This window comes from Arachis hypogaea, chromosome 17, assembly GCF_003086295.3.
Source record: "Arachis hypogaea cultivar Tifrunner chromosome 17, arahy.Tifrunner.gnm2.J5K5, whole genome shotgun sequence".
Classification (NCBI taxonomy): Eukaryota; Viridiplantae; Streptophyta; class Magnoliopsida; order Fabales; family Fabaceae; genus Arachis; species Arachis hypogaea.
Genome location: NC_092052.1, coordinates 78,883,494 through 78,904,943, shown reverse-complemented (window position 1 = coordinate 78,904,943; position 21,450 = coordinate 78,883,494). Strand labels below are relative to the sequence as shown.

The 21,450-nt window shown below is 41.2% G+C and overlaps 1 non-coding gene across 1 annotated transcript; it reads left to right on the top strand.

Annotated features, from left to right (window-relative positions):
* Positions 1 to 20,823: 20,823 nt before the first annotated feature.
* LOC112767765 (small nucleolar RNA R71) lies at positions 20,824 to 20,927 on the top strand. Its single transcript, XR_003185205.1, has one exon. It is a non-coding gene; the product is annotated as a small nucleolar RNA R71 (small nucleolar RNA).
* The last annotated feature ends 523 nt before the right edge of the window (positions 20,928 to 21,450 follow it).

The window sequence follows — 21,450 nt, the reverse complement described above, 5'->3', positions numbered from 1 at the left end:
CGGTACGTATGTGTACCGTGCACATGCACGCCTTTATCCGTGATGCAACTATGGCAAATCTTATATTATTTCGAAGCCCCAGATGTTAGCTTTCCAACGCAACTAGAACCGCATCATTTGGACCTCTGTAGCTCAAGTTATGGTTGATTAAGACAGCTTTTGCGATTCCTTCATTTCTTCATGAGTTCTCCATTTTTACATGCTTTTCCTTCATTCCCTTGATCCAATCTTTGCCTCCTAAATCTGAAATCACTTAACAAACATATCAAGGCACCTAATGGAATCAAGTTAAATTAAGTTTAGCTATTTTAAGTCCTAGAAAGCATGTTTTCACTCTTAAGAACAAATTAGGAGACAATCATGAAACCATGCTATTTCATTGAATAATTGTGGGTGAAAAGTTATAAAATCCCCTAAATCAAGCACAAGAAAAACCCTACAAATGGGGTTTATCAGATGGCAGCCTGGTCTTGATATTCTATCCTCATCTGATCAACAAATGAAGTCAGCTCCCCTAGAGATGTGGTCAATTGATCCCAATAGTCACGGAGAGGGAAGTACATCCCTTGAGGCATTTCTGGGATCTCCTGTGGAGGTGGCAGAATGGGTTCTTGCTATGGTCCTTGTGCAGGCTCCCTAGTGTGCTCCGTACCCCTTTTTATGATAGGTCTCTCCTTGTCAATCAGGGTATCTCCACCCATGCAAACTCTAGCTACTACACATAGGCAGTAAATGAGGTGAGGGATTTTCAGCTACTTTGTAAATCTCTTGAGGCATCACCTCATGGACATCCACCACACTGCCGAGCATAATGCAGTGAATCATCATTGCTCTCTCAATTGTAACCTCAAAGTGGTTACTTGTGGGGATGATAGAGCATTGGATGAGCTCCAACCATCCTCTAGCCACTAGCTTAAGGTCAAGCCTACCCAGTTGGTAAGGCTTGCCTTAAGCATCTGACGTACGGAAAATTGTCGATTAAGAAATTACAATGAACTGACGTTGCGAGCATAGTTCTTAACCAATGAAAATTCTGCGTATCAATTTAAAAAGGGGTTTGTCACAATTTAAGAATAAAATACTGGGAGTAGAAATCCCAGGTCGTCTCCCAACGAGTTGCTAAGAGAGTGCTATTTATTGATTAAAAGGTTTCTGAGAGATTTTAGAGTTAGGGAATAAAATTGAAGCAAGGAAAATGAATGAGAGATTTACTTAATTATGATAAAAGCCTTGACTGGGAGAAGATTAATCGGAAGTTCTATCGTTGTTGAATTCTCCCAAGATTAATTAGTAATGGGTTGTCATTTTTACTTAGTTAACCTTTATCGAATAAAGGAAAGTCAAGTAATTAAGCCAACGTCTATTCACAAGTCCTAATCCTCTCCCTTGGGAAGGATTAGCGTTAGTAACTAGAGAGCTAGCCAACAACTTCCAATTACTAATTAATTCTTGAGTATTCCAACTCAAGGGTCTCCTATTAATCAACTCCCAAGTCAAGTTAGGAGTCTACTCCATTGACATGGATGCCAATTTCACATACATATTCAATGGGTAGAATGAAGACATAATAATTAAATTAATTGAAAGCAAGCAGACAAACAATGAAATTAAATGGAAAAAGTGTTCTTTGCATTAATAGATCCCAAAACCAAAAATATCCATAAGTAACTCTGAATGATGTGAATGGTAAATAAAAGAAGAAAGGGAATAAGAAAACAAACGGTAATGCTAAAACTTCACGAAGGTAATAACTCTTTGCAATTATCCAACCCAAAATGTAGTACTAGAAAAAGGTATGACTATGAAGAACCCTGGAGGAAGTAGTGTTCTCTTCTAAGATCCAAAACTAAAACTAAAAGTTAATCAATGAGAGAATGTGTGAATGTGTTGAGTCTCTGCTATCCCCTGGCTCTAGTCTATGTTTCTGGGCCGAAAACTGGGTCAAAACTTGGCCCAAAATTGCCCCCAGCGATTTCTGCAGTCGCAGAATATTACGCACGTCACGCATACGCGCCAAGTGCGCGTCCACGTCGATGGCCTTCTATGCGTGTCACGTGTACACGTCAAGTGCGCTTCCGCGTCGTTCTAAAATGCGCCAAGTGCGCGTGCGCGTAAGGTGTGCGTGCGCGTCCGTCCTCGCTGGTCAGCTCCTTGGTTTCTTATGTTCCCTCCATTTTTGCAAGCTTCTTTTCCATCCTCCAAGCCATTCTTGTCCTATCAAGCCTGGAAACACTCAACACACAGATCACGGCATCGAATGGTAGAAAGGGGGGTTAAAGATTGATAATTTAAAGGCTTAGGAGGCAAGTTTTCAATCATAGAGCGGAATTACGAAGGAAAATATAAAACATGCATATTGTATGAATAAGTGTATGGAGAATTGATAAAAACCACCCAATTTAGCACAAGAATAACCATAAAATAGTGGTTTATCAACCTCCCCACACTTAATGATTAGCATGTCCTCATGCTAAGCTCAAGGAGATCAAAATAATGAATGGGAAAGATAAGACTCATGCAATGCAATGCAACCTATGTGTATGAATGCAGCTACATGCTAAGATGTTTCTACCTACTTGGTTAAAATGAACAAGTTCTTCAAGACAGACAAAAATCAGATTTCACCAATTCAAATCACACAATAGTAGGCAAGCAAACTTGTGTGAAGATAGCTCATGAAAGCCGAGAATATAGAGTCAAGCGTTGAACCCTCACTGGAAATGTATATACACTCTAATCACTCAGGTGTTTAGGGCTAATTCACTCTAGTCTCCTCTAGTCATGCTTCCTAAAACTTTGCTCTTCATCAAACCAATCAACAAATATCTAGTGTACTAATGCAAACATCATGAGGTCTTTCAAGGTTGTAATGGGGCTAAGGTAAGGGTGAGGATATATGTATGGCTAAGTGAGCTATAAATTGAACCTTTGACTAGCCTAAGTTCTCATCTAACACACACACACGCACACGCACACGCACGCGCACGCGCACGCGCACGCGCACGCGCACACGCACGCACGCACGCACGCACGCACGCACGCACGCACGCACACACACACACACACGCACACACACACACACACACACACACTCTCTCTCTCTCTCTCTCTCTCTCTCTCTCTCTCTATGTCATTCTAAAATCATGACTAGATACTCATAGTCCCACTTTTGTATTTTTCACATACTCATGTATTTAGACATTCCTTTAGTTCATCTCATATGCATTGATCTCTTTATTGAACTTAACATTTGAGGTGGTTTTATTCCCCTATATATATATATATTGTAGTAAACCAATGCATATGGTTTTCATAGTTTCACAAGCGTAGCACCCAAACTCTTACTATTTGTCAATAAAATAATACACACTTTCATCAACCCAAGTTTCCACATTTCCCACACTTAATTGACACACAATCTCTATCTTATGCTAACCAAAGATTCAATTGGGATAATTACTTGTTTTTCCGCTTAAGGCTAGTGATGTGGTAACATAAAGAATAATTGGGGGTTAAAAAGGGCTCAAAGTGGCAAACAAGGGCAAATGAAAGGGTAGGCTATTTGGGATAAGTGAGCTGATAACAAATGATGGCATCAATCATATGTATGCATGAATATACACTTAAAAATGGACATATAGAATGAAGCAAAGCAGAGATTACAATCATAGAGAAGAAAACACACAAGGAAGAAAATCATGATTAAATAGTGTAACCATACAATTAAGCTCAAAATCTCACAGGTTGTGCGTTCTTAGCTCTAAACTATGTTCCAAATTGAAATCTTCAAACAAGTTTAACATAAATTTTTTTTCAATTTGAAGTAGTGAAATACTCTAGAATAGGGTCTTGAAAAGAAACTCATTATTTCAACCAAGAAGAACATACATACAAACAATTATTATCATGCAATTTATCTTATCTAGCTAACTAAAAAAATGACATATTGGTGTTAAGAGAGAAAGAGAGATTACCTCCGGGAGTCAGGTACTGACCTCCCCATACTTAAACCTTGGCACGGTCCTCCGTGCCATCGGTAAGGAGCAGGGTGGAGCTGGTAGCCTCACTGCCATAGATGGGCTTGGCCTGGCTTCTGCTGCTGGTGAGGGAAGTGGAGTCTGGGGTATCCTTCTCTTCCGGAGGTAGGTGAGTGCTAAGAATGAGTTTCTTCAGATAGGTGTATCGGCGCTTATTGCGGCACTCCATTCACTCCATCAGCCGGTCTTGCCGGTCTAACCTCTGAAGAATCTAAAGGAACATCTGAGTAGTGGATGGAGTAGGAGGCGTGGGTGATGGTGGAGTGGAAGTAGGAGGGGTGTCCATAGATGGGCCTGGGTGGCGGCTAGCAGAGGGGACTGGGGGTCTGGCATACTTCCCATTTGGGACATACTGATCCGCCCATGGAATCATGGCTATGGTATCCCCAAGCCTAGAGGAGATGCCAGCTACAGAGACCAGATCTAAAACCAACGCGAAAAATGGAAGGTTCCCTGAAATCTATACATGGCCCATGGCCTGCCGGATGTTCCTTGGTAGATTGAGAGGCAGCTTTGTGAGAATGCACCAGATGAGGACAGCCATATCTGCAGTGAAGGTGGACTCGTGAGTGCTTGAGAAGACATAGTGGGACATAATCTGTACCCACACGCGAGCCTCGAAAGTAAGGGCGGAAGCTGAGATGCTCTTGGGTCGAGCCCGATATTGTCCGTTGATCCATTTGCTGCCAGGTTGTGCAATAACGCCCAGGACACTATTCCAGTCGAACTGGTATGTTTGGCGCTTGAGAGAGGCCTCTTGATAGGCGTCCAACCCCTCTGGTCCGGGTGGAAGATCCAAAGCTCTCTGAATGGCCCCCTCGGAGACGAGAACTTGCTTTTGACGAACATAAACAGATTGCAGGGTCGGCAGGTGAAAGTTGGAGTAGAATTCAACTACCCATGATAGATTGGCCTCCTGCGGCTGTCTTCTCAAAAATCCCCACTGTCTCCTTTCGATGTGGAGCTCCACAAAATCCACAAGGTGTGTAGGAAGAATGAGTAGGTGCTCATTATTGTAATTCTGCTCAGCCAAGATGGAGAAAATCTGCTCACAGAAACGGTTGGTGAACCATGCAGAGTCCCTAGCATGCAAAGCTTTCTCCGCATCGTCAACTTTGATGATTCTCTTTATCCACTTTGGGGGTGGCTTGACACTCGTAGAGGGTTGTGTCTTATCCAAGGTTCTTTTAGTGCCTTGCCTTGTCGGTGTCTTGTCAGTAGCCTTCTCCTTTCCCTTCTTGGTACCTATCCTAAGGAAGAAAGAAAGAGAAAGAAGGTTAAATAAGGATAGCTGAAACCGGAAGGAAGAAATTCCAAGTGGTAATCAATGCCAGGGTAAGAGATAATGTTTTAAATACATGGTCGCGACTACATGCAAATAGGACAGCAATTGAAGGCAAGGTAGGCATATTATAGCAATTAGATGCAAGAGGTGTAAAAGCATGCAAGCAAAGCATGAGAAGCATAGATCTAGCATCAATAGCAAAAATGAGTAACACATGTAACAAGCTAACAATCACGTTTATGTTGACAATCATATTCAATAAATAAAGGATTGCAAGAGTTTTGTGAAAGATAGGCATTAAAGTAGAAGAACAAAATAATTGAGAACGCGCAATGCCATAAGGGCTTTTTAACAAACACGTGGTGTACATGGAAAACATGTGAAGTAAAGTAATAAAACCAAGCGTGTATGCAACCCAAAATTAATAATGTCAATTATCAACTCACTTCTCAATATATCCACAAGCAAGTATAGAATGAAGTAATCACCCAAATAAATCTCTAACACCAACATGAGAATGCAAAAATATGAAGTAGAAAAGGGAAAGAAAGAGAACCTTAAAAAGAAGAAGATGAAGATAGGGAAGTGATGAAGAATGGGAGAAGAAGAAGAGGAGTTGAGGAAGAAGAAGTGAAGAGAGAGGGGAGAAGAATGAAGAAAGGAGTAAGAGGAAGAACAAGAAAGAATTAGGATTGAAAAAGAAAAGATAAGAAAGAAGGAAGAAAGAAAAGAAAAGATTTGGGCGCTGAACAGGGCAGCGCGCGACGTTAGTCGCATGGCGGGACCGACGCGGGCGCGGCGCTTGCGCGAACGCGCGGATGGTTGATGAACGGAATTTTGACGGTTTAGAATTCACAAATGAAATCTCGTTGCAATATAGTTTCTAAACCAACACTAATCCTTTCATACAAAAATTTTGTTTGTCACTAAAACAAACCCCTAAAATTATAAACCGAAGTATTAAACCTCGGGTCGTTCTCCCTAGGAATTGCAATAGAGTGTCTTGTTATTGGTTATGAGTTGTATTTTGGGGTTTTGAGATAAGAGACATGAAATGTAAATGGCAATGAAAATAAACTAACAACTAGAAACGTTCTTGACAAGGAAGGAGAATTAGAAGTCCTATCCTAGTTATCCTCCTCAATTGTGACCACAATTGTCTATTGCTACCACTTAATTAACCTCTAACCATGGAGGAAAGTCAAGTGGATGAATTAACTTGATTCTACAAATTCTAGCCAACTCCCAAGGGAAAGACTAGCGTTAGTGGTATCCAAGTCAATTAGCAACATCTAATTATCAATCAACAAAGGAATTAGATAACTCAAGTGTCACTAATTACTCCACCTAGGCCAAGAGGACTAAAATCTATGCTAAAATCCAACCAAGCATTTCATCAAACACTTGGAATGCACAAAAGAAAAGCATAGTAAATTGGCAACAAGAATAGAATCTAACAACAATTATGGCAATGAATTAACAACAACAATCAAAAGAAACAAGATCTACATAATTGAATTGAAAGAAAATAGAATGAACAAAAGTAGATCTACATCAAAGCATAGAAACAACATAAAGGAAATTACATCAAAAGAGTAGAAGAATGATGAATATAATAACAAGGAATTGAAGAGTAGAAGAAGATAAAAGCATGAATTAAAACCTAGATCTAAGATTATTGAACTAAACCAAATCCTACTCCTAATCCTCACTTCTCTCTCTAAAACTAACTAAAACTAGCCTAATGTGTGTGAATGAATGTCTACATGCATCCCCCTTCATTCCTTGGTCTTTTTAGCCATTTACCGCAAAAAACTCAGCTCTAATTGGGGCCAGAAACCCTCCAAAATCGCCAAGCACGAGTTCCTCTTTAAAAATCATGTGCAACCTTCGGTGCGTACGCGTACAGTGCGCGTACGCGTCCCTAGAGTATTTCGTAATCCGCGCGTAGGCACATAGTGTGCGCGCGCGTCCATGAGCCTTTTTTTTTCAAATCTTTGGCTTTTCATGATTTCTCCACTTTGTATGCTTTTCTTTCACTCCTTTGATCCTTTCCTAGCCTTTTTCAATCTGAAATCCCTAGCAAACACATCAAGGCATCTAGTGGAATCAAAGGAAGATTAAAACTATCAAATTAAAGGTCCAAAAAGGATATTTTCACATCTAAGCACAAGTAAGGAGACAGTCACAAAATCATGCTATTTCATTGAATAAATATGAGGAAAGGTTATCAAAATGCTCTAAATTCAACACAAGATAAACCCTACAAATGGGGTTTATCAACCTCCCCACACTTAAACCAAGCATGTCCTCATGCTTGAACCAAGAATGAAGCAAAGGGTATGACATTTATTCAATGCAACTAAACTATCTAAATGCAAATTATCTAAATGCAACTAACTATATGAATGCATATGCTTGGTCAAAACAAACCACTTTCAAGAGAATATATGTAAGCATAGGGCTAAAGTAACAGAACTCAAATCCAACCCACAATTGCATTGAATTATAAAAAGAATTTACAAACTTGTATGAATATGGGTAATAGTGGTGAATACATGTAATTGAGCAATCGAACCCTCACCGAATGCGTATCCACTCTATTCACTTAAGTGTTTAGGGGTTGATTCACTCAATTCTCTCCTAATCATGCTTTCCAAGATTTGTTCTTCATCTAACAATCAACAATCATTCAATGCATGCATACAAATATCATGAGGTCTTTCTCAAGGGTTGTAGTGGGGTTAGGGTCAAGGCAAGATCATATATGGATAAGTGGACTAGAATTTGAATCTTTGATGAACTTAAACTTTCCTACCTAACCTATGTAATGACCTATACAATTAAGTACTAACCTAACTACCCATCCTTCACTTTTTACATACTCATGCATTTTCTTTTGATTTTCCAAACACTTATGCATTGACTCTTTTGATTTTTCAAGCTATATACAAGAGCATCAATGCATAAGGTTTATACATTTAATCAATACATGAGTATGCACCCAATTCCCAAATATAAATACAAGACACCCTTTTATCCCAACCAATGTTCCCAACCTCCCCAAACTTGAATATAAAATACTCTCACTAGCCTAAGCCAATCAAAGATCCAAACAAGGGACTTTATTATTTTCTGCTTCAGGCTTGTAATGTGCTAGAACAAAGAACAATTGGGTTAAGCATAGACTAAAAATTGGTTAACAATGGAGAGTAAAAGGTAGGCTATTTGGGTAAGTGAGCTAATGAAATAATGGCCTCAATCATATAAATGCATGAATACAAGGGATAATTGGACATAATGAATTAAACAAATCAAGGATCACAATCATAGGAAGAGAATAATTGCACACAAGAAGGAAAATAAGTGGTTATAAAATGTAACCACACAATTAGGCTCAAAACTCACAAGCTTGTGTTCTTAGCTCAAAAACATAATCCACAAAAGTATGAGTTCCTATTCCACAAAAAATTTTACAATCAATTGGGTGGTGCCCTATAGATAAATTCTTTTGGAAATTCTGTCATTTTGACTAAGCCTATCCTAGATGCGATGTTGTGATTGAGAAATTTTAAATTTCCTTAGTTTACCCTCTTTTTCTAATCAAAATAATTTCTTTTATGCACAAAGGGTTTAACTAAGTTTTCAACAATTCAAAACATTTTTTTTCAAATCACAACCACAATGCTAAAATGCAATACATACAATAAAAGTGTGCAACAACCAAAATAAAAGTATCCACAATAGAAAATATATACAATAATCCCAAAATAGTGCAAAATGAAACAAAATAAAATGAACTAAGTGATAATGTCCGAAAGATGTTCACCAAATCCACCGACGACGATGGTGACCTCTCCAGACTTAAGATGAAGCATCGTCCTCGATGCTACTGATCGGGCTCATTGTGAGGGTCAACGGTCTCATCTACCTCCTGCTGGATCTCAGACTGGGGCACTGGCTCCTCGGCATGCTGCGGAGTATCCTGGGTAGCCTGTGTCTGCGGAGGTGCCTCCTACTAAATCGGCTCCTCAACATGCTCTTCCGCGTGCTCGGCCTCATGCTTTACCTCGTGCTCCTCCTCATGATTTGCCTCGTCGGAAGCGGGAGAGTCGGGGAGAGGCGGTAGCTCAATGCCCTGTGATACAAACACCTGGTCTATGTGATCGAGATGTCGCAGGATACAACGCTCGCTGCGCTCCATGAAGCGAAACAGGTGCTGTACTAGCATGTATGTCGGCTCGGGTACTGGTGGTGGTGGTGGTAAAGATGCTACTACTAGTGTTGTAGAAGAAGATGGTCATGCTGCTGCTGTGGAAGAGGAAGATCTAGCTGCCTTTACTGTTGCTCTAGCTCGAGAGTGGCGCCTGGATGGGGGCTTCTCGTGCACCCACGTACCCCACGGAATAGTAACCTCCTTGTCGTCCTCGTCTGGGGGTGGTGGAATCGCGTCATCATCCCTCCATGGGGCGCCAGCCAACTCAACCATCCTAGTGACCATGGTGGGAAATGGTAGAAGGCCATGGATGTGCGCTCGCCACATGCCTCTCCTGATCAACCGGGGGAAGTAGACCTCCTTATCCTCCATGACATAGCCTATCAGGAGGAGCATATCCATCGGAATCTCATGTTGGTAGACTCCATCACCCAAGGGGCGTCTAGGGTGGCAATAACGCGCTTCAGCGCCTCGTAATCAAAGGTCATAGCATTTATCGCTCTCTCTGCCTGTTGATATGCACCTGTGTCACCTGTCTGTGGTAGACAATACAAAACACCCTCAATAGCAGCCTCAGTTACTAGAACCTACCCGCCCCGTAGGTGGACTGACTCAAGAGTTGTACGGAAGAGGTTGCAGTAGAACTCCTTGACCCATGAGATGTTTATCCTTCCCAAATCTCTGTCAATAAAGCCTAGGCCCAGTCCCTAAATACGGGCCTCAATGGGTTCCCTCAAGTCGTCGGGTAAGGCCAATTTCTTCTCAATATTCAAGTTCGTCTTCCGATAGGTAGGAAAACGGAGCTCACAGTAAAGATTTGGAAACAGGTACGTGTCAGTGGGCGGTAGCAGCTGATTTTGCTTATCCACTTCACTAAGTGGGTTCTTGGCATAGTTGGCATAAGGAGAGAGGGCAAAGGCTTGAGATTTCTTCCTCTTTTTTGAGGTAGTGGCCTTTTCTTTTCCTTTATCCGACATCCTGAAAAAAAAACAAATGTGATATATAAGCACTTAGCCAAGTAGAGAGACAGCAAGCAAGATATGACATATTTATGAAGTGAGTTAAAAGAATGAAAACTTGGAATGCAAGTAATCACAACCAAAGAAGAAGATAAGTCACAAACTAAGAATTCAAACATTAAACATATCATGCTTGTTTATTAAGTTCAATGAGCATCATACCCAAAAAGAATAGTCAATGGGTTAGCTTAAGCCAAAAAGGAAGGTTAGTAAGGTAAAACAAGTTAGAAGTTAGAAAATCTAGTTCAAAGGTTAGGGGTATGATGGTCATTGCCTTAATCAAGAGAAGTTCACAAAGCAAAGAAAACAAGCATGCTCACAATCATGAGGGAAGTGCAGTCATTGATGATGAAATATGAAATTGCAAAAGAAGCAATTAATTGAAATCAAGTCATCAACCAATGCCATGGTCACTAGGTTTTCAATAATTGGTGTTGTAAAAGTTGAAATGCACTTTGTGTAACAAAAACCAAGAGAGAAACTAAATTTAGTGAAAAAGAGTTACACAAGTTGAATCCACCAATTGTTGTGAACGGATGAACCTCTTTCAAGGGAATCGCAAGTCAAGAGTAAATGAAAGGTTTAGACAATTCCTTGAGGTCACTTTGTTCAATGCGTAACGCGGGAGTCAAAATGAAAACAGAAAAGCTCACCCGAGTGACCTAGGAATTGACTTGGTGGGGGTCAAGCAAAACTTAATTTCTAAAATACCAAATTCAATTCCAGGTACCAAGTTAAGACCAAAACAGTTTCTAAAAATTCGGGCAGCATTTTGGCAGTAAATTGGACGTTCCCGGATAGCAAACAGGAGGAAAACGCAAGTATATGAATCCGAAAGAATTTACCGCAACATGATAAAGCATGGATTGCATATATATAGCAGCAACTCAAGTTCACAAATAGAATTCAGCGGGTAACAATGAAATAGCAGCAAAACAGTATCAATGTGAAAACAGAGCAACTCATCAACCATCATTCAGCAAACAAGGAACATGCAATTCAAACAGATAAATACAAACGGAGCAATTATCAGGCCTAGAATTATCTAACCATAACCTATCTACCTAACCGTAATTATTTCTATCTAACCTAACAAGCAAGATTAATCAACTATCTAACTAAAACTAACTAACAGAATTGATAAAAGGCAGTAAAGAAAACAGAACAGAGGCATGGGGAACCTGGGGGCAGAGGTGCATAGCAGAATAAAAATGGAGGAATGGGAGGAAGAGGCAGCAAAGTGGTGCTACCAGAAGCGGCGGCTCACGGCAGCGCTGGTGGTGCGGCGGACAGAAGGCAGAGAAGGGGGTGATGAGAGGAGTGAGAATGAGCGGGCGAGGGAGAGAGAAAGAGCGAAAGAAGAAGAGAGAGGGGGGAACGGAGAAGGTGGTGGCGATGGTAATGGTGTTGCCGGAGCGGTGGTGGGTAGCGGCTTTGAGGGGCGGTTATGGAGTGAGAAGGGGAGGAGAACATTGGGAAGGAAAGTGGGTGTGGTGCGCGACTGCACTGTGTTCATCGCGTGGTTAGGGTTTAATTAATTTGAATCCACGCATGCGCGCACCGTGTGCGTTCGCGCAGATGGATGAAAATGGGGATAGACGCCGAAGCGTCTTGTGCGCGTTTGCGCGGGTGAAAAAAATGGAGAGGGGTACTCGGAGGTGCCAGGTGCACTCTCGCGTAAATAAAGGGTGTAAGCGTGGGCGCGGGCACGTATAATGCACGTCCGAACGGGTTGAGTTGGTCTAAAAGCTTAATGCTAGCCCAGGCTCCGCACAACTCTCGGGTTGGTGGCCTGGAAACCATTTCAATGCATCGGCGCGCACGCGGCATGTGCGCGGGGGTGCACATTCCAAAAATATGTGTACCGACGCGTGTGCGCGTAGTGCGCGCATGCGTGCAAGCAGTTGTGCCATTGGCCCAGTGTTTGTGCGAGAGTGGCCTAACTCTCTGGAAAAAAGTATGGGCCTGCATATGCATATGGACGTGCACGCGCACCGCGTGTGTACGCGTCCTTGACCTTCTTTCTCTTTTTTTTTTTTTTCAGAAAAAGCACGAAAATCTCAAGATCTTCCGAACACTACCTACAACTCAAAATTGACTCAAAATACAGAATGACAAAAAATCTTTTTGGCTTTTGAGAATCTTCAAATATATGCAAGGGTTACTTACCCCATAAGCAACCTATAACCAATTTATTGAAACACGTAGATGGAAGAAAACCTACCTACAATGGTAACTCAATTCAGTTATTAATCAAAAATGCAAGAGGGTGGAAAGAGTTTACCATGGTGGGGTGTCTCCCACCTAGCACTTTTAGTTTAAGTCCTTAAGTTGTACCTTTGGGAAGCTCTTGACATGGTGGCTTATTATTGTACTCATCCTTGAATCTCCAAGGATCCTTGCTCCTCAAATGGTTGACAGAAGTTCTAACCATCTTCACCAAGTTTGGGTGTAGTTCCACCCAAGATATGAGCTCCCATAGTTGGTCTTCATACTTTGATCTGGGATCCCATATCTTATTTTCGCACCCGTCTTCTAGTTGATCCTCATGAATTATCCGTTCGGGTGGTTGACAAGTATGACAAGTAGAATTCTTTCTAGCACACCAAGTCTTCCTCCTAGACCCATGTAAAGTAGCATTCATCCAATCATAGCCCTTATGCCTTGAAACTTTGACCTCGATGAGCTTAAGTCCAAGCTTCCAACCACTACATAACTCCTTTTTACTCTTAGTTCTACAAAGAGCTCTAAGTTGTCCATCCGTTTCAATCAAGCCATATTCAAGTGAGAAAGTGAAGCTTAAGGGTAAGAGTGTTACCCACTTGAATGGTGTGCTAGATGGTGATTTAGGGAGGGGAACCTCCCCATACTTAGACAATGCAGGGTCGACATCCTTTTGCTCTTCTTTGTGTATTTTCACCTCTTGACAACTTCTTTCATCTTCTTCATGATTGTTGACTTCTTCCAATTCCTTCTCATCATCAATCAAATCAAACTTGGGAGGTTATGTGAAATCTATTTTCATATCAACTCCACATTTGATGGAAGAGTCTTCAAGGATATCACCGACATCATTCGGTGATGAGTTGTCTTCAATAGCTTCAATTTCATGTCCTGTGAGAGAGGATTCAATTATTAATAAGAAATTATTGATGATTGAGTCCATCTCTTGATCAACCTTTTCATATTCTTCAATCTTGATATGCTCCGGAGGTTGTTGAGACTTTCATGGTGGTTCCGCATCTCCTAGATCTTCAACCACTTCTTCCTCTTTTTCAATGACCCTAGGTTTCTCCAATTGCTCCAATACAAAGCTTGATTCTTCCTTCTTCTCCACCGGATTTTCTAATCACTCTTTCATACTTTGCTCATCTTTTGACTTTTCACATGTGGCCACGGAAGCACCTTGAGTATTCAAGCATTGGTAGGCTAGAGTGTGCACTACCTTAGTCAAATTGGTCACAAACTCTAGGGTGTTCCTTTGCATATCTGCTTGGCCTTAAAGTAGCAAGGTGAGAGAATCGTCTATTGGGGCTTGGGGTGGATAGGAAGGTTCATTATTTTGGAGAAAGGGTTCATAATGAGAAGGTGGTTCTTCATAGTAAGGGTATGGAGATGGTGAGCATTGAGGTGGTTCTTCATAGTAGTCATGATAGGGTTATGGTGGTTCCAAAGGTTCCTGCTCATAACGGTCACAAGGAAATGACATGGGTGATTGGTCATTGGTACACGAAATCGTGATCGCACACTTTTCACACAACTCCGTGCAGCTGACCAGCAAGTGCACTGGATCGTCCAAGTAATACCTTACGTGAGTAAAGGTCGATCCCACGAAGATTGTCGGCTTGAAGAAAGCTATGGTCATCCTTGTAAATCTCAGTCAGGCGGATTCAAATGGTTTTGAGGTTTTGACGATTAAATTATAATTAAAACATAAAATAAAGATAGAAATATTTATGTAATTCATTGGTAGGATTTCAGATAAGCGTATGGAGATGCTTGTTGCTTCTGAACCTCTGCTTTCCTATTGCTTTCATCCAATCATTCATACTCCTTTCCATGGCAAGCTTATGTTGGGGGATCACCATTGTCAATGGCTACCATCCGTCCTCTCAGTGAAAATGGTCCAAATGCGCTGTCACCGCACGGCTAATCATCTGTCGGTTCTCACTCATGTTGGAATAGGATCCATTGATCCTTTTGCGTCTGTCACTACACCCAACACTCGCAAGTTTAAAGCTCGTCACAGTCATCCCATCCCAGATCCTACTCGGAATACCACAGACAAGGTTTAGACTTTCTGGATCTCAAGAATGCTGCCAATTGATTCTAGCCTATACCACGAAGACTCTGATCTCACGGAATGGGACGCTCGGTTGTCAGGAGAGGCAACCATGCATCGTGAACCTGGAGGCTGAGATACACACTCAAGCTATTGCAGATAGAACGGGAGTGGTTGTCAGGCACTCGTTTATAGGTGAGAATGATAATAAGTGTCACGGATCATCACATTCATCAGGTTGAAGTGCGAGTGAATATCTTAGAAAAAGAATAAGCTTGAACTGAATAGAAAAACAGTAGTAATTACATTAGTTCATGAAGAACAGCATAGCTCCACACCTTAATCTATGGGGTGTAGAAACTCCACCGTTGAAAATACATAAGTAATGAAGGTCCAGGCATGGCCGAATGGCCAGCCCCCAAGTCTAAGGAAAAACATTCCAAAGATGATCAAAAGATGAAAAAGTCTCAAAAGGGATGAAAATACAATAGTAAAAGGTCCTATTTATAATGAACTAGTAGCCGAGGGTTTACAGAAATGAGTAAATGATGCAGAAATCCACTTTCGGGCCCACTTGGTGTGTGCTTGGGCTGAGCATTGAAGCTTTTACATGTAGAGACTTTTCTTGGAGTTAAACGCCAGCTCTGGTGCCAGTTTGGGCATTTAACTCCAGCTTTTATGCCAGTTCTGGCGTTTAACGCCAGAATAGGGTAGAAAGTTGGCGTTTAAACACCAGTTTGCATTATCAAAAATCGAGAAAAGTATCGACTATTATATATTGCTGGAAAGCCCAAGATGTCTACTTTCCAACGCAATTGAGAGCGCGCCAATTGGGCTTCTGTAGCTCGAGAAAATCTATTTTGAGTGCAGCAGGTTCAGAATCCAACAGTATCTGGAGTCCTTTTTTAGCCTCTGAATCAGATTTTTGCAGGTCCCTCAATTTCAACCAGAAAATACCTGAAATCACAGAAAAACACATAAAATCATAGTAAAATTCAGAAATGTGATTTTTATTTAAAAATTAATAAAAATATACTAAAAAATAACTAAAACATACTAAAAACTACCTAAAAACAATGCCAAAAAGCGTATAAATTATCTGCTCATCACAACACCAAGCTTAAATTGTTGCTTGTCCCCAAGCAACTAAAAACAAAGTAGGATAAAAAGAAGATAGTATACAATAAATTCCGAAAACATCTGTGAAGATCAGTCTTAATTAGATGAGCGGGGTTTATTAGCTTTTTGCTTCTGAACAGTTTTGGCATCTCACTTTATCCTTTGAAGTTCAGAATGATTGGCATCTATAGGAACTCAGAATTCATAAAGTGTTATTGATTCTCCTAGTTCTGTATGTTGATTCTTGAACACAGTTACTTTATGAGTCTTGGTCGTGACCCTAAGCATTTTGTTTTCCAGTATTACCACCGGATACATAAATGCCACAAACACATAACTGGATGAACCTTTTCAGATTGTGACTTAGCTTTGCTAGAGTCCCCAATTAGAGGTGTCCAGAGCTCTTAAGCACACTCTTTTTGCTTTGGACCATGACTTTAACCGCTTAGTCTCAAGTTTTCACTTGACACCTTCACGCCATAAGCACATGGTTAGGGACAGCTTGGTTTAGCCGCTTAGGCCAGGATTTTATTCCTTTAGGCCCTCCTACCATTAATGCTCAAAGCCTTAGATCCTTTTTACCCTTGCCTTTTGGTTTAAAGGGTTACTGGCTTTTTCTGCTTGCTTTTTCTTTTTCTTTCTTTTTCTTTTATTTTTTGCCTTTTTTTTCGCAAGCTTTGTATTCAGTACTTTTTCTTGCTTCAAGAATCAATTTTATGATTTTTCAGATTATCAATAACATTTCTCCTTTTTCATTATTCTTTCAAGATCCAACAAATTTAACATTCATAAACAACAATATCAAAAATATGCACTGTTCAAGCATTCATTCAGAAAACAAAAAATATTGCCACCACATCAAAATAATTAAACTCTTTTAAAATTCGAAATTCATGTACCTCTTTTTCTTTTGCAATTAAGACATTTTTCATTTAAGAAAGGTGAAGGATTCATAGGACATTCATAGCTTTAAGGCATAGACACTTAGACACTAGTGATCATGTAATAAGACACAAACATAAATAAAACATAAAGCATAATTTTTGAAAAACAGAAAAATAAGAACAAGGAAATTAAAGAACGGGTCCAACTTAGTGATAGCGGCTTGTTCTTCCTCTTGAAGATCTTATGGAGTGCTTGAGCTCCTCAATGTCTCTTCCTTGCCTTTGTTGCTCCTCCTTCGTGACTCTTTGGTCTTCTCTAATTTCATGGAGGAGGATGGAATTCTCTTGGTGCTCCACCCTTAGTTGTCCTATATTGGAACTTAATTCTCCTAGGGAGGTGTTAATTTGCTCCCAATAATTTTGGGGAGGAAAGTGCATCCCTTGAGGCATCTCAGGGATTTCATGATGAGGAATTTCCTCATGCTCTTGTTGAGGTCCATGAGTGGGCTCTCTTGCTTGCTCCATCCTTTTCTTAGTGATGGGCTTCTCCTCATCAATGAGGATGTCTTCCTCTATGTCAATTCCAGCTGAATTGCAGAGGTGACAAATGAGATGAGGGAAGGCTAACCTTGCTAAAGTAGAGGACTTGTCTGCCACCTTGTAGAGTTCTAGGGGTACAACTTCATGAACTTCTACTTCCTCTTCCTTTATGAGGCTATGGATCATGATGGCCCGGTCTATAGTAACTTCAGACCGGTTGCTAGTAGGAATGATTGAGCGTTGGATGAACTCCAACCATCCCCTAGCCACGGGCTTGAGGTCAAGCCTTCTTAGTTGAACCGACTTCCCTCTTGAATCTCTCTTCCATTGAGCGCCGTCCACACAAATGTCCATAAGGACTTGGTCCAACCCTTGATCAAAGTTGACCCTTCTAGTGTAGGGGTGTGCATCTCCTTGCATCATTGGCAAGTTGAATGCCAACCTTACATTTTCCAGATTGAAATCTAAGTATTTCCCTCGGACCATTGTAAGCCAATTCTTTGGGTCCAAGTTCACACTTTGATCATGGTTTTTGGTGATCCATACATTGGCATAGAACTCTTGAACCATTAAGATCCCAACTTGTTGAATGGGGTTGGTGAGAATTTCCCAACCTCTTCTTTGAATATCATGTCGGATCTCCAGATATTCACTCTTTTTGAGTTTAAAGGGGACCTCGGGGATCACCTTCTTCTTGGCTACAACTTCATAGAAGTGGTCTTGATGGACCTTTGAGATAAATCTCTCCATCTCCCATGACTCGGAGGTTTCTAGAGGTTTCTAGAGGTTTCTCCAGCCTTAAGTGCCATAAATGGTTATGGAAAAACAAAAAGCAACACTTTTACCACACCAAACTTAGAAGGTTTGCTCGTCCTCGAGCAAAAGAAGAAAGAAGAGAGTCGAAGAAGAAGAAATTGAGGAGATGGAAGGGGTTTAGTGGTTCGGCCAAGGGGGACAAGTAGTGTTTGTGATATGTGGAAATGAAGGAGTGAAGATGGGTTTATATAGGAGTGGAAAGAGAGGGTAGGGTTCGTGTATTAAGGGTTGGGTTTGGGAGGGAAATGGTTTGAATATGAATTGTGAGGTGGGTGGTGTTTTTGGGAAAGAGTGGGAGGAGGTGATTGGTGAAGAGGTGATGGGGAAGAGAAATGGAGGTGATTGGTGAGGGGTATTTGGGGAAAGGTGTTCATGGAAAGGTGTGAAGAAGAGAGAGAGAGAGTTGAAGTATGTGGGGATCCTGTGGAGTCCACAGATCCTGAGGTGTCAAGGACTTCTCATCCCTGCACCATTTTGGCGTGTAAACACCCCTTGGCGTGCCACTCATGGCGTTAAGCGCCAGGTTGTTGCCCATTTCTGGCTTTTAACACTAGCTTATCTCCCTTTTCTGGCGTTGAACGCCAGCTTTGTGCCCCTTTCTGGCGTTAAACGCCAGTCTGGTGCCCTTTTCTGGCGTTAAACGCCAGCTTTGTGCCCCCTTTCTGGTATTAAACGCCAGTCTGGTGCCCTTTTCTGGCGTTAAACGCCCAGAATGGTGCCAGACTGGGCGTTTAACGCCCATTCTGCTACCCTTACCGGCGTTTAAACGCCAGTAAGATCGTCCTCCAGGGTGTGCTATTTTTAATACTGTTTTTCATTCTGTTTTTGCTTTTTTAGTTATTTTTGTGACTTCACATGATCATCAACCTAAAGAAAACATAAAATAACAATAGAAAATAAAAATTTAACATAGATAAATAAGAATTGGGTTGCCTCCCAATAAGCACTTCTTTAATGTCAATAGCTTGACAGTGGGCTCTCATGGAGCCTCATAGATACTCAGAGCATGATGATGGCCTCCCAACACCAAACTTAGAGTTTGAACGTGGGTGCTCTGTTTGACTCTGTATTGAGAGAAGCTTGTCATGCTTCTTCTCCATGTGTGCATAAGGAGATCCTTGAGCCTTAAACACAAGGCAGGCCTCATTCACTTGAATGACCAGCTCTCCTCTGTCAACATCAATCACAGCTTTTGCTGTGGCTAGGAAGGGTCTGCCAAGGATGACGGATTCATCCATACTCTTCCCAGTGTCCAGGATTATGAAGTCAGCAGCGATGTAAAGGCCTTCAACCTTTACCAAGACATCCTCTACAAGTCTATAAGCCTATTTCTTTGAATTGTCTGCCATCTCTAGTGAGATTCTTGCAGCTTGCACCTCAAGGATCCCTAGTTTCTCTATTACAGAGAGGGGCATGAGGTTTATACTTGACCCTAGGTTACACAGAGCCTTCTCAAAGATCACGGTGCCTATGGTACAAGGAATTAAGAATTTTCCGGGGTCTGGTTTCTTCTGAGGTAATTTCTGCCTAACCAAGGTACTCAGTTCATTGATAAGAAATGGAGGTTCATCCTCCCAAGTCTCATTACCAAATAACTTGGCATTCAGCTTCATGATTGCTCCAAGGTACTTAGTAACTTGCTCTTCAACAATATCTTCATCCTCTTCAGAGGAAGAATACTCATCAGAGCTCATGAATGGCAAAAGTAGGTTTAGTAGAATCTTTATGGTCTCTATATGAGCCTCAGATTCCTTTGGTTCCTCATTAGGGAACTCCTTAGAGGCTAGTGGATGTCCATTGAGGTCTTCCTCAGTGGAAATCACTGCCTTTCCCTCCTCTATGCATTCGGCCATGTGGGACGTGTTTATGGCCTTGCACTCTCTCTTGGGATTCTCTTCTGTATTGCTTGGGAGAGTACTAGGAGGGAGTTCAGTAACTTTCTTACTCAGCTGACCCACTTGTGCCTCCAAATTTCCAATGGAGGACCTTGTTTCAGTCATGAAACTTAGTATGGTTTTAGATAGATCAGAGACTATGGTGGCTAAGCTAGAGAGACTCTGTTCAGAATTCTCTGTCTGTTGCTGAGAAGATGATGGAAAAGGCTTGCTATTACTAAACCTATTTCTTCCACCATTATTGTTGTTGAAGCCTTGTTGAGGCTTCTGTTGATCCTTCCATGAGAGATTTAGATGATTTCTTCATGAAGGATTATAGGTGTTTCCATTGGGTTCTCCCATGTAATTCACCTCTTCCATTGCAGGATTCTCAGGATCATAAGCTTCTTCTTCAGAGAAAGCTTCCATAGTACTGCCTGATGCAGCTTGCATTCCAGACAGACTCTGAGAAATCATATTGACTTGTTGAGTCAATATTTTATTCTGAGCCAATATGGCATTCAGTGTATCAATCTCAATAACTCCCTTCTCCTGAGGTGTCCCATTATTCACAGGATTCCTTTCAGAAGTGTACATGAATTGGTTATTTGCAACCATTTCAATGAGTTTCTGGGCTTCTTCAGGCGTCTTCTTCAGATGAAGAGATCCACCAGCCGAGTTGTCCAATGACATCTTGGACAGTTCAGACAGACCATCATAGAATATGCATATGATGCTTCATTCTGAAAGCATGCCAGAAGGACACCTTCTGATCAATTGCTTGTATCTTTCCCAAGCTTCATAGAGGAATTCACCTTTCTTCTGTCTGAAGGTTTGGACTTCCACTCTAAGCTTACTCAATTTTTGAGGTGGAAAGAACTTTGCCAAGAAAGCATTGACCAGCTTTTCCCAAGAGTTCAGGCTTTCTTTTGGTTGGGAGTCCAACCATGTCCTAGCTCTGTCTCTTACAGCAAAAGGGAAGAGCATAAGTCTGTAGACCTCAGGGTCAACCCCATGGGTCTTGACAGTGTCACAGATTTGCAAGAATTCAGCTAAAAACTGATGAGAATCTTCCAATGGAAGTCCATGATACTTGCAATTCTGCTGCATTAGAGAAATCAATTGAGGCTTAAGCTCAAAGTTGTTTGCTCCAATTGCAGGAATTGAGATGCTCCTTCCACAGAAGTCAGGAGAAGGTACAATAAAGTCACCAAGCATCTTCCTTGCATTGTTGGTATTGTTGTTATTTTCGGCTGCCATGTCTTCTTCTTTTTTCTAAAATTTCTATTAGGTCCTCTCCAGAGACTTCTGCTTTAGCTTTTCTTAGCTTTCTCTTCAAGGTCTTTTCAGGTTCAGAATTAGCTTTAGCAAGAATGCC